The 13,196-nt window shown below is 43.9% G+C and overlaps 1 long non-coding RNA gene across 1 annotated transcript; it reads right to left on the bottom strand.

Moving 5' to 3' along the window:
- Positions 1–9,503: 9,503 nt before the first annotated feature.
- Positions 9,504–12,144, bottom strand: LOC132413485 (uncharacterized). The gene is made up of 3 exons (XR_009516745.1): positions 12,105–12,144; positions 10,715–10,845; positions 9,504–9,934 (listed from the first exon to the last, which is right to left on the bottom strand). It is a non-coding gene; the product is annotated as an uncharacterized lncRNA (long non-coding RNA).
- Between the last annotated feature and the right edge of the window lie 1,052 nt (positions 12,145–13,196).

The raw sequence follows: 13,196 nt of genomic DNA, 5'->3' as shown, positions 1-13,196 counted from the left end.
TGATAGAGAGTGACAGGAGTAGAGGTACTACTTCAGGATGGGGGATCAGAAAGATCTCTGGGAAAATAAGATCTGAGGTGGGCTATGAATGCCAAGGAGTGAGCATGCAGAGAGCAGAGGAAGGGCATTCCGGGTGAAGGGAATAGCTTGTGCAAACGCCCTGAGGCAAGAAGGAGATTAGTGCCTACTTTCTTTGACAACTTGCAGGATTTCTCAACCTCAGCACTTGTCTTAGTCAGCTTGGGCTAGTATAGCAAAATAACAAATATTTATGGTGGCTTAAACAACAAATAGTTACTTCTCACAATTTGAAGGCTGAGAAGTCCAAGATCGAGGTGCTGGCAGATTTGGTATCTGTGGAAGGCCTCTTCTTGATTGTAGACTGCAGCCTTCTCCCTGTGTCTTCACATGGCAGAGAGAGTCTCCTCCTCTTCTTTATGGGAACTAATTTCATCATGGGGCCCCACCTTCATGACCTCATTTAAACCTAATTAAATCTCAAAGGCCCTACCCCCAAATATCATCACACTGGGGATTAGGGCTTCAACGTATGAATTTGGGGGCACACAAATATTCAATCCATAGCAGCACTATTGACATTTTGGGCCAGATAATTCTTTGGGGGCTTTCCTGTGTCTTGTGGGACGTTTAGGAGCATCCCGGTACCCCCCAGCCTGTACACGTTAGATGCCAGTAGTAATCTCCTTCTCTCTAAAATGTGGCAATCAAAATGTCTCCAGACATTGCCAAGTGTCCCCTGAGGCAAAATCACCCCTGGTTGAGAACCACTGAGTTAGAGGACCAGAAGGATGGCTAGAGTAGCTAGAACACAGTGACTGAGATGGAATATGGTTCGTGAGGCTGGAGAGATGCAGCCTGGACTCAGATCATGTAAGGAGTTTAGATGTTATTGGAGGTTCAGTGAAAGCCGTTGGAGGCTTTAAGCTGGAGCATGGAATGATGTAATTTATTTTGGGGGGAAGAGGGGGAGGCAAGAAGGAAGCCGAAGATCCTGGGATCAAGCTATCGCAGTGGTCCAGGTGATGGGGGAATGGAGATGGAGAAAAGTGGACAGATTCGGGGTATGTTTCAGATGAACAGTTGACAGCACTTGCTAAATCAACAGTGAGAGGTGAGGGAGAGAAGGATCAAGGAAATGACTAATGATTTGAGTCCAGTGACAGGGTGGGTAATGGTGCCATTTGAAAGGCCTTAGCTGGGCCTTGGGACAGAAGGTTTGGGACAGAAAGTCATTCATGTGGAGGTGCCTGCTAGGCAGGAGGGTGTAAAAATCTGGAGACCCAGGGAGGGGTTGGAGATGTGGGTATGGGAATTTGGGGCATGTTGGCATAAATAGGTATTTAAACCACATGACTGAATGAGATCACCTAGGGGTACTGTATGAGTGGACAAGAGAAGGACGGCCAGAACAGAGTCCTGGAGACATTTTAGCAGGCAGAGGAGGAACCAGAGAAAGATCCAGATGGAACTCTCTGTGAGGTAGGAAAGGACAGTGCCATGGAAGTCAGGAGTGTATCAAGAAGGCTGAGTGGTCGTTTGGATGACATAGAGCTCATCTGTGTCTTCTCTATGGACAGTCCCTGTGGATAGGGAAGGATGGATGGCTGATTGGGTGGGTGAGGTGAGGAGAGAGAGACCTAGAAACTTTCAAGGGGATGGCTGTGAAGGGAGCAGAGTATAGGCAGTAGCAGGTGAGGGACCAGGGTCACAGGCATTTTCTCAAGATAAGAGATGGCTGGACATGTTTGTGTGCTGGTACCAGTGGTCTGCGGGGGGGAGGGGTGGGCGTTGGTTAGGGGGAGATAGAGAAAGGCTGAAAAAGGCTGACAGCTTGGGAGCAAGAGAGAATCTTGCAGGAAGAAAGTCCTTGAGTGGGATCCGAGCCCAAGTAAAATGAAAAAAATTTTACTGTGGTAAAATAGTTATGATATTTGTCATTTTAGCTATTTTAAGTGTACACTTCAGTGATATTAATTATATTCACAACATTGTACAGCTAGATTGTACTATTTCCAAACGTTTTCGTCACCCCAAACCCAAACTCTAACCATTAAGCAATAATTCCCTAGTCCTTTCACCCCAGAGAGGAGTTTTTGATAAGAGCAGGACATTTCGTCCCCAATAACAGGAGAGAAGGTGCAGAATGTGGCTAGTGGTAGGGGTGCTGATGGGAAGATAAGAGGTTTCTATCAGATGGCTTGCATTTTCTCATTGAAGCTTGAGGGTGAGGAAAGGCATAAGAGTGTAGGAGGAGACAGAAGCAAGTGTGAAACAGTCATTTGGAGAGTGGGCAAGTGAAAAAGCCAGGGAAGTATTGGGTTGGCCAAAAGGTTCATTTGGCTTTTTTCCGTAAGATGACTCTAATAGTGCTTAGTTGTCCTTAATTTCTTTTGAAACAACTGTATTAGATTGTATTGTGACAGCTGTCATATCAGTGTGCATTTAAAAAAAGAACTTATCAAAATTGGTGAATTTTTGTGTAGCCATTTTAATATTGACGGTGGAAGAAAAAAAGCAACATTTTCAACATATTATGCTTTATTATTTCAACAAAGGTAAAAACGCAACTGAAATGCAAAAAAAGATTTGTGCAGTGTGCGGAGAAGGTGCTGTGACTGACTGAAGGTGTCAAAAGTGGTTTACAAAGTTTCATGCTGGAGATTTCTCGCTGGACGATGCTCCGTGGTCGGGTAGACCAGTTGAAGTTGATAGCTATCAAATCGAGACATTAATTGAGAAAAATCAACGTTATACCACGCGGGAGATAGCCAACATACTCAACATATCCAAATCAAGCGTTGAAAATCATTTGCACCATCTTGGTTATGTGAATCGCTTTGATGTTTGGGTTCCACATAAATTAAGCGAAAAAAACCTTCTTGACCATATTTCCACATGTGATTCTCTACTGAAACAGAACGAAAACGTTCCGTTTTTAAAACAAATTGTAACGGGCGATGGAAAGTGGATACTGTACAACAGTGTGGAATGGAAGAGATCGTGGGGCAAGCGAAACGAACCACCATCAACCACACCAAAGGCCGGTCTTCATCCAAAGAAGGTGATATTGTGTATACGGTGGGATTGGAAGGGAGGCCTCTATTATGAACTCATTCCAGAAAACCAAATGATTAATTCCAAACAAGTACTGCTCCCAATTAGACCAACTAAAAGCAGCACTGGACGAAAAGTGTACAGAATTAGTCAACAGAAAACGCATAATCTTCCATCAGGATAACCCAAGACCGCATGTTTCTTTGATGACCGGGCAAAAACTGTTACAGCTTGGCTGGGAAGTTTGGATTCATCCACCATATTTGCCAGACATTGCACCTCTGGATTTCCATTTATTTCGGTCTTTACAAAATTCTCTTAATGGAAAAAATTTCAATTCCCTGGAAGACTGTAAAAGGCACCTGGAACAGTTCTTTGCTCAAAAAGATAAAAAGTTTTGGGAAGATGGAATTGTGAAGTTGCAGAAGGTAGTGGAACAAAATAATGAATATGTTGTTCAATAAAGTTCTTGGTGAAAATGAAAAGTGTGTCTTTTACTTTTAGTTAAAACCCAAAGAAACTTTTTGGCCAACCCAATATATTAGGATTGATGGCCCGTGTCAGATGTCCTCTATTTGTGTACTTGAAATTGAAGTGACACCAGGCAACAACATTGAGTGTGTTTTTAACTCTTTATTGTGGTAAAATGTACATGACACAAAACTTACTGGTTTAACCATTTTCAAGTGCACAGTTCGGTGGCATTAAGTCCATTCAAATTGTTGTGCAGCCGTCACCACCATCCTTCTCCAGAACTTGTTCATTGTTCCAAATTGAAACTCTGCAACCATGAACTGGTAACTCCTGATGTCCCCTCCTCCCAGGCCCTGGGAACCACATGGGGAGTCTTTCTCCCCAGCAATGTTTGGGTGTAGACATGGAGGGGTGGACACAGGCTTGGTGAGGGAGAGGGGAGCAAGGGTGTTAGTGGTGCTTGTGAGGTAGGGGTTACAGTGGGGGACCGTGTAACTCAGGCTCCAGGAGCCAGTGGGATGGAGGGGGTCATGAAGAGTGACCGATGGTGTCTTTGGAGCCCCAAAGATGGTGCTATCTTCTTTCTCTTCCTTCCTCATGATGCTGCAGATGGCAGGAGTCAAACCTCATTTCAAATTTATTAACTAATATGGTTCCCTGTTGCTCTTCTCATCCTGAAGCATGTTCTACAAGAGAGCCCAAAATAGCCACTTGAGTCACCTGGCATGATCCCCTCCCCTTACATGCCACAGGTCCCTAGGATACACACACCCAATTAGGTAAGAGAAGAGGCATATGGTATTTATTTGGGGGAAAAGGTACATTTTCTATGAATAGCATAGCTATGTGAACAGACAGGCTGACAGACGATCCCACTTTATCCGATCACACAATATGGGCATCCACACCGTGTGAAAACCCCCAAAGCTTCAGGAACTTGCAAACGTCCTCCTTGTGTTCTGCATCTCAGCCCTTGCTCTTCCCTTCAAAACTGAAGTAGAGGTGGAAAGGCCCTTTCTCAAAGCCTGTGGGCTGTCTACTCAGAAATTTCCTCTGAGCTTGCCTCTTTCGTGCTCTTCATCTTTGGGGCTGGGCTATTTTCTGCATTGTCGATGAAATCGTCTCTTCTTCATAGCACGTTGATCATCCTTCTGGTGATTGTGTTTTCTGATTTTGTCCATACATTTTTTTGGGGGGGGTATAAATTCTATTCCTGAAAGAGACACTTGCACTGTGTATAAGGCTACACCTAAAGGCTACCCCTCCCACAGTACAGACATCCTGAGGAGAAGGCAGAAAGCCACAGGGGGTGGGTTTTTCCATAACAGAAAAAGCCGAGGCAGGTCACATCTTATGTGGTGACACTGGGTTAACTGTTTGCTAGATAAGCTTAATCTCATGTAGAGTTATGTTTCCAGTAATACTACCATGTTGGACAGTGGAGCCTGTAGTACATACCAACTTACTAATCAGTTACAAGCTTTTCAATTAATATAACATAATTTTAATTAGATTTACTCAGTATCCAAATGATTATGATTGTCTTTGGCTGTGAGTTATAGGAACCTGAATAACCAGGGCTACACAGGTGAAAGGTTTATGTTTCTCCCATACAGGAAGGGCAGTGGTAGGCAGTGGAGGACTGGAAATGGAGATGGGTAAAGAGCAAAGGGCAAACAAAAAGGTCTGCAAAGTCAAAATGGTACAACTCCCATGGCAGAGAAGTTGGCAAGATAGAGCACAATTATATATGTTATTACCCTTCAACCCAACAATCCCATGTCTAGGAATCTACCCCAAATGGGATCAGGCATAAATAGAAAATGACTCATGCATAAGATTATTCACTGTGGCATTACTGATGATTAAAAAAACTGGAAAAAACCCAAACGTCCACCAACAAGTCACTGCTTGGATAATTCATAATATAGCCACACAGTCAAACACTATGCAGTAAAAAAGAAATGAGGAAGCACTACACATACAGCTATGGAGTGATCTCCAAGATTCAAGAATATGAAATTAAAAAAAAGAACAAGGGGAACAACATAGATATAGATATATTGATATATATCCTATTATGTAAAAAATAAGGAAAGAAATACACAGACATTTGCTTATATTTGCAAGGGAAACAAACAAACACATCTACATCTAAAGGGGGAGGAAGGAACAGGTATGGGAGACAAAGATGAAGGTGAGACCACTGTGAATGTACCTTATTTCATACTCTTGACTTTCAAATCATGTAAACAGGTCTTCATATCCCAAAACTAAAATAAAAAACCATTTAAGAAAAGAAGCCTCACCTGGACATTTTCTCTTTCATTTCCTTGACTAGAATTGGGTCACATGGCCAAACCCAGCCGCCAGGGCATGTGGGAAGTGAATATTTTACTAGGCAGGTGACCATCCAAACCCAATCAGGATTTGGTAAGAGAGGAAGAAGGGGAGGGGACTAGACCTTGGGCAGCAACCATGCAGGGTTGGCCCTAGCTACTTCATGTGCCAGAGGATATTGCCCAGACTGGAAACATCTGTGACTGTGACTGCTTCAGGTCTGAGGAGGGCCAGCACTGACTGGACCTCCACCATGTGCAGCTGTACTGGTGGCTCCACATGGACGTTCTTGCCTCATTTCTTACTTTCAAGCCAGGTAGGGTGAGAATGTTCAGGTTTTGTTATTTTACATATAGCTGTCCAGCTTTCCCAGCACCACTTATTGAAGAGACTACTACCAAGAGACTACTACGAACAACTATATACCAATACAATGGACAACTTAGAAGAAAAGAGATACCATGTTCTTGGATTGGAGAATCAATATTGTTAAAATGACCACACTACCTAAGGCAATCTATAGATTCAGTGCAATCCCTATCAAAATACCAATGGCATTTTTCCCAGAACTAGAACAAAAAATTTTTAAATTTGTGTGGAAACACAGAAGACCCTGATTAGCCAAAGCAATCTTGAGAAAGAAGAACAGAGAGGGAGGAATCACACTCCCTGACTTCAGACTATACTACAAAACTACAGTAATTGAAACAGTTTGGTACTGGCACAAAAACAGACACATAGATCAATGGAACAGGATAGAAAGCCCAGAAATAAACCCACACACTTATGGTCAATTAATCTATGACAAAGGAGGCAAGAATATACAATGGAGAAAAGGCAGTCTCTTCAGTAAGTGGTGCTGGGAAAACTGGACAGCTACATGTAAAAGAATGAAATTAGAACATTCTCTAACATAATTTACAAAAATAAACTCAAAATGGATTAAAGACCTAAACGTAAGACCAGCTACTATAAAACCCCTAGAGTAAAATATAGGCAGAACACTCTCTGACATAAATTGCAGTGATATTTTTTTGGATCCATCTCCTAAAGTAAAGGAAATAAAAGCAAAAGTAAATAAATGGGACCTAATTAAATTTAAAAGGTTTTGCACAACAAAGGAAACCACTGACAAAATGAAAAGACAACCTACTGAATGGGAGAAAATATTTGCAAATGATATGACCAATAAGAGATTAATATCCAACATATGTAAACAGCTCATACAACTCAACATTGAAAAATCAAACAACCCAATTTAAAAATGGGCAGAAGAACTGAATAGACATTTATCCAAAGAGGAAAGGTAGATGGCCAACAGGCACACGAAAAGATGCTCAACATCACTAATCATCATGGAAATGCAAATCAAAACCACAATGAGGGGGCTTCCCTGGTGGCGCAGTGGTTGAGAGTCCGCCTGCCGATGCAGGGGACACGGGTTCGTATCCCGGTCCGGGAAGATCCCACATGCCGCGGAGCGGCTGGGCCCGTGAGCCATGGCCGCTGAGCCTGCGCGTCCAGAGCCTATGCTCCGCAACAGGAGAGGCCACAACAGTGAGAGGCCCGCGTACCGCAAAAAAAAAAAAAAAGAAACCGTAATGAGGTATCACCTCACACATGTCAGAACAGCTATCATCAAAAACAACACAAATAACGAATGTTGGTGAGGATGTGGAGAAATGGGAACCCTCGTACACTGTTGGTGGGAATGTAAATTGGTGCAGACACTGTGGAAAACAGTATGGAGGTTTCTCAAAAAACTAAAAATAGGACTGTCACATGACCCAGCAACCCAGCAATTCCACTCCTGGGTATATATCAAATAAACCCCTAAAACACTAATTTGAAAAGATATATACACCGCAATATTCATAGTAGCATTATTTACAATTGCCAAGATATGGAAGCAACCTAAGTGTCCATCAACAGAAAACTGGATAAACAAAATGAGATGTATCCATACAATGGGCTATTATTCAGCCTTAAAAAGGAAGGAAATTCTGACATATGTTACAACATGGATAAACCTTGAAGACATTATGCTCGGTGAAATAAGCCAGACACAAAAGGACAAATATTGTGGATTCCACTGAAATGAAGTACCTAGGGTAGTCAAATTCATAGGGACAGGAAGTAGAAGAGAGGTTATCAGGGCTGGGGGGAGAGTGGGATGGGGAGTTAGTGTTTAATGGGCACAGAGTTTCAGTTTGGGATGATGAAAAGGTTCTGGAAATGGATGGTGGTGATGGCACAGAAGACTGTGAGTGTACTTAATGCCACTGAAACAGACTCTTAAAAATGGTTAAAATGGTAAAATTTATAATGTGTATATTTTACCACAATTTAAAAAAATGTATTGTTGTGAGCAGGATAATGTCTATAACAGGATGAAAAATAATTTGTCCTCCAGGGACAATTGGCAATGCTTGAAAACATTTTTTCACCTAAAATAAAAAAAATTTAATAGACTTTATTTTTCAGAGAAGTTTTAGGCTCACAGCACAGTTGAGGGGAAAGTACTGAGGGTTCTCCTATTACCCTCTGCCCGCCCCCACTATCAACAGCCTACACGGGACTGGCTGGCGTATTTGTTATAACTAACGAACCAACACTGGCACATCATTATCACCCCAGTCCCCAGGGCAGGAGACTTACTTTAGGGCTCACTCTTGGTGTTGTACATTCTATGGATTTTGACAATTGTATAATGACACGTATCCACCATTATGGTATCATTCAGGATAGTTTCACTGCTCTAGAAATCCTCTGTGCTCTACCTTTTCGTCCCTCTCTCCTCCCCTAAACCTTTTCACTGACTTCTGGTGATATTTTTGGTTGTCACGACTAGGGGTGGAGATGCTGCCGGTATCTTGTGTGTAGAGGCCAGGGATGCTGCTAAACATCCTACCAGGCATGGAACAGCCTCATGACAAAGAATTATCTGGCTCAAAATGGCAACAGTACCAAGGTTGAGAAATCCTAATACAGAAGCTAAGCAAGAATCTCTTTAATCCATGACTATGTGGGGTACATAGTAGATACTCAGTAAATACTAAATAAATAAATGAAGTGTTTGAACAACCCAGAGAGAGCTACTCCTGAGTATACATAACATCCAGAAGAACAAAGGGAAACATCACCTGTTAAATTCAGGTCCTGTGGTTGTTAGTTTGGTGCAGGGGGCTGGCAAGGAGAGGGCATTTTGACAAGGAGAACATGCTGTTTTCTTTCACGGCCACACCTGGAGATTCCATGTGCTGTGTGTGATAGAGTTTGTGCAGATACGCTTGGTAGTCTGTCGGCATTAGGTATGAGTCCTATGACTATTGGGAAACAGCTGGGTCTGTACTGTTTTCTCTGTAAGACAGAGGAATCCTGTGTACGTATTTATCACAGAAGCAGCACTTTTCTCCTTTGTTTATGAAGCATCCAAGAGATTCAGAAATGAAGAAAGGCAAGGGGTGGCAAGTTTCTAAACACCACTTAAAAGTGCATTTTTTTGGTCCCCGGAGAGTTTTTAATACAGTATATTGAAGAACTGTCAGGGAGATAACAGAAGCGAGAGACTTTTGATATTTAGTTTGAAACAAAGCATACAGACATGAGATTCAAATCTAACCAAGGGAGGGATTTCAAACGAGAAACTGGGCCGCATTTCCTGGTTTTCACTCTCATATATCAAGCGAAGCCTACCCTAAGTAACTGCTGGCAGCCTGGCACCTCCTGTACCAGGGGACCGGGTACTTTAAGGCCACAAGTCCTTCCTTCGGAGGCCCCGTTACCTCTGTTGCGTTTAATGCCATCCTCAGGGGACATGAGCCTCACTTGGACACGGTCAAGGGTATTTCCTGGATTCCGAAGTTGGTCTGCGTGCTGCATCCCACACTTGCCTTGACAATACGGAGTCCCTCTCAGCCTCGTCTTCTGAACGTGTGATGTAGATGTGGCTGCAGGACAGGAGCAGGGCGGGTTGCTCAAGTCCATGCCAAGAAGAGGAAGATTCCATCTGAGTGCTGGGAGCTCACAGCTCAGCAAGGGAGACCTGTATGCAGATGAACTGTGTGAACCACATGAAAACATGCTGATCTTTCTACTAGAGTATTTTCAAAGTGCTCTGGGAATACTGACGGTGGGGCAACCTGCCTGGGCATCAGAGGATGCTTCAGAGAGGAGGGGACTTCTTTTAGTCTGGGTCTTAAAGGTTGAATAAGAATGGAAACAGGGGAGAGCAGGGGAACATTCCAGGAAGAAGGAGCACAGATGAAAATCCAAGGGGTTGTAAATGGGACCGTTGTGTTTGAGGGTAAGATGGTCCCTGGGATGGGGGTTGGGGAGCTAGTGGCAGATAATGAAGCAGGGGAGTAAGCTGGAGCTTGACTGTGGAAGACGGTCATTAAAATGCAAAGCTAATGGTCAGGGATGCACAGTTGCACAACTCCAGGGGGTGCTATTCACACTACGGCCTGAGTGAATGGTGCCCTGGAGTTGGGGCACACAGAGCGCGTGTGGCTGTACCCATCGGCTCAGCGAATTGTTGCTGAGTGATTACTTCTAGATGGTATGCTGACAGCTCTGTATATTTTATCTTATTTGATTCTCACTACACCATGAGGAAAGTGCTATTTCCATTCCCAGTTTACAGATGGGAGCCTGAGGCACACACAGGTAAGCTTGTGCGGCTATGAAGCGGTAGAATTGGGATTTTAATCCAGGCAGTTTGCTTCTAAATCCAAGGCAGAATGCTTCCCACGTTTTGTCACTTACGGCATTCACAGGAAGTGATGTTTTATGACACAAGCGGGTAAATGACAAAGCTGCTCACCATCTGAAGTGCACTCCTGTGTCCCAGGCTGCATCCTGACTGACCTGACGACGGCTGAGGACATGCCCAGGGTCGTGGCACACCAGTGACCCATTTCCGCAGTACCCCTGCGCAGCAGGTGGATCTCAGATCTAGGGAGTACACATGAGGTCACTTTTCCAGCCCGATTCTAGTTATATTATAATTAAGCTCTCAAATGGGGCACAGAAAAAAAAAACAAAACACTTTGCTTCAGGGTTCTAGATGGTTGGCTCTTGGTTTTGTAGTTGTAGAGATCAAGGGCAAAATGGTTGTGGAAAAAGCCTGGGCTCTGGAAACAGACAAATCAGGTCTTTATTACATGACCCTGGACAAGGTATTTGCTCTCTCTGAGCCTCAGTTTCTCTTGATGAAAAGGCTATAGTAAATAGGCACTTCACTGACTTGTATTAAATGCAGTAGCTTCTGTAAAGCAGCTGGCACCAGTCTTCTGTAAATGGCAGCCCCCTTCTCTCCTTCCTCTCCTCCCTCCAACCCCGATATTTCTGACTGGGAACTACAGTGAAGCCATGCTGGAGGGCAGTGGTTTGGGGAGAGCCAGGCAGTAGCCATCTATCAGCAAAACCACTTGTCATGATTGATGGGGACTTTGCTGGTGACATCACCCTTCAGAACTCCTTTCTTGTGAAAGTACTCCTGAGTTTTGCTGGTAGAAGTTCATAGCTGTCAAAACTGTCCATGAAAACAAATGAGAAAACTGTCCCACTCTTGTTTCCACTTTTTCCACACTTGCTGTGGTCATCTTGATAATTGTTTAAATATCTGCATTTATTTTATTGTGATTAAAAAACATATAACATGAAATCTACCATCTTGATCCCTTTATTTATTTATTTATTTATTTATTTGCGGTACGCGGGCCTCTCACTGTTGTGGCCTCTCCCATTGCGGAGCACAGGCTCCGGACGCGCAGGCTCAGCGGCCATGGCTCACGGGCCCAGCTGCTCCGCGACATGTGGGATCTTCCCGGACCGGGGCACGAACCTGTGTCCCCTGCATCGGCAGGCGGACTCTCAACCACTGCGCCACCAGGGAAGCCCTGGGTCTTTTTTTTAATTAGTATTCAGAGGAGATTGAGGATCAGTGATACTACTTGAAGACACATATATCTCACATAACAACCAAATCGTTTTTATTCCCTCATAGTTGATTTATTCCACATTCATCCAATTGTCTGAAAGTATCCTAGGTTTTACAAGTTCCCTAAAAGGCCTGTTTACTGAGTTTGAGTTATAGATCAGGCAAAGTGTGAGTAAAGGTTGAGTTAGTAGAAAACCACAAGCACGTGGACTGTTTTCTGCCTTTGAGAAAAACAATCCCCCCTCACCCCCCAGCACAGTGTGGAACTTACCTGTGAAATCCTTGCGGAATGAAAACAACATGGTACCTCTTGTTGGATTTAGTCCCTTGCCCTAAGAAGGGGCTCATGCGATGCCTGTGCTAATCAATAAAAGATAGAAGACTCTGGGTGAGCAGAAAGGAAGTACTGAGGACCGACAGTCAAGGGGTGTTTTTCAGATTCTGCAAAATCAGATTTGTAAAGTCATTATTGTCTATCTGGTTCCGGCCAGTTCACAGAATATCAACAATGAAAGGCCCCTTTTCCCAAGTAAATTGCACCAGGAAGTAGAAATCAGCCCACAACAAATGAGTTCTCTGGAAGAGGCCTGGTACATCTGGTTGGGGCACGTCTGCCTTATTTGGGTGTGATCAGGCAGCAGGCTAACACTTTTATTTTCTTGTGTGTGCGTTTGTGCGCACGTGCACCTATTTCTCATCCCACGTCTTGTTTCCTCCATGGATGGGGGTTCGGAGATGCTCAGCTGGCAGTAACGATGCTCCCTTCCTTTGGGACATGTTTCTGAGCTGGTGTGTCGCTGGGCCCTTGCCCGAAGATAAGAATCTACTTTCCTTGGCCATTCAGGCCTCTGTTTCTTGGACCAGAAGCAGTATTTGTCTTTCTGCTGGTGGGCATTTATTCATGTTAACCGGTGGGATTTTTCTGGATCCCACACCCTGACAGTAGACTTTGGCTTCGCTCCCAAAGCAAGCCTCCACCTCCCTCCTCTGCCAGCTGCCTCAGTTGCCTGGTCTCTGCTCCCACTACTCAGCAAGCTGTACCCCACACCTCCTTCCTACACCCCCTTCCTCTTCACCTGGAGTCTAATCTCTATAACTTGTGTTTCCTCATTTTGGTTCCCCTGTTCATGGCAGAAATTCAGGATCTGGGCAGACACTTGAAAGTGTTTCAGTGACCACAAGTCATGCAGCCTTCCTCTGCTTGGTACTTTCTGTGCTTACCCAAGGGACAATTAATAATAAATCAATGAAATGTGTTTCAATAATTCTCTTGCCTTAAATCCTCAAAGACGGCTCTCAGGGAGGTATAAGGAAGCGGCAGCCTTCAGAATTTCTTCTGTCCTGCATCTTCAAACAGTTGGCG

The sequence above is a fragment of the Delphinus delphis genome, chromosome 18, assembly GCF_949987515.2.
Source record: "Delphinus delphis chromosome 18, mDelDel1.2, whole genome shotgun sequence".
Classification (NCBI taxonomy): domain Eukaryota; kingdom Metazoa; phylum Chordata; class Mammalia; order Artiodactyla; family Delphinidae; genus Delphinus; species Delphinus delphis.
This window is presented reverse-complemented; position numbering and strand designations above follow the sequence as displayed.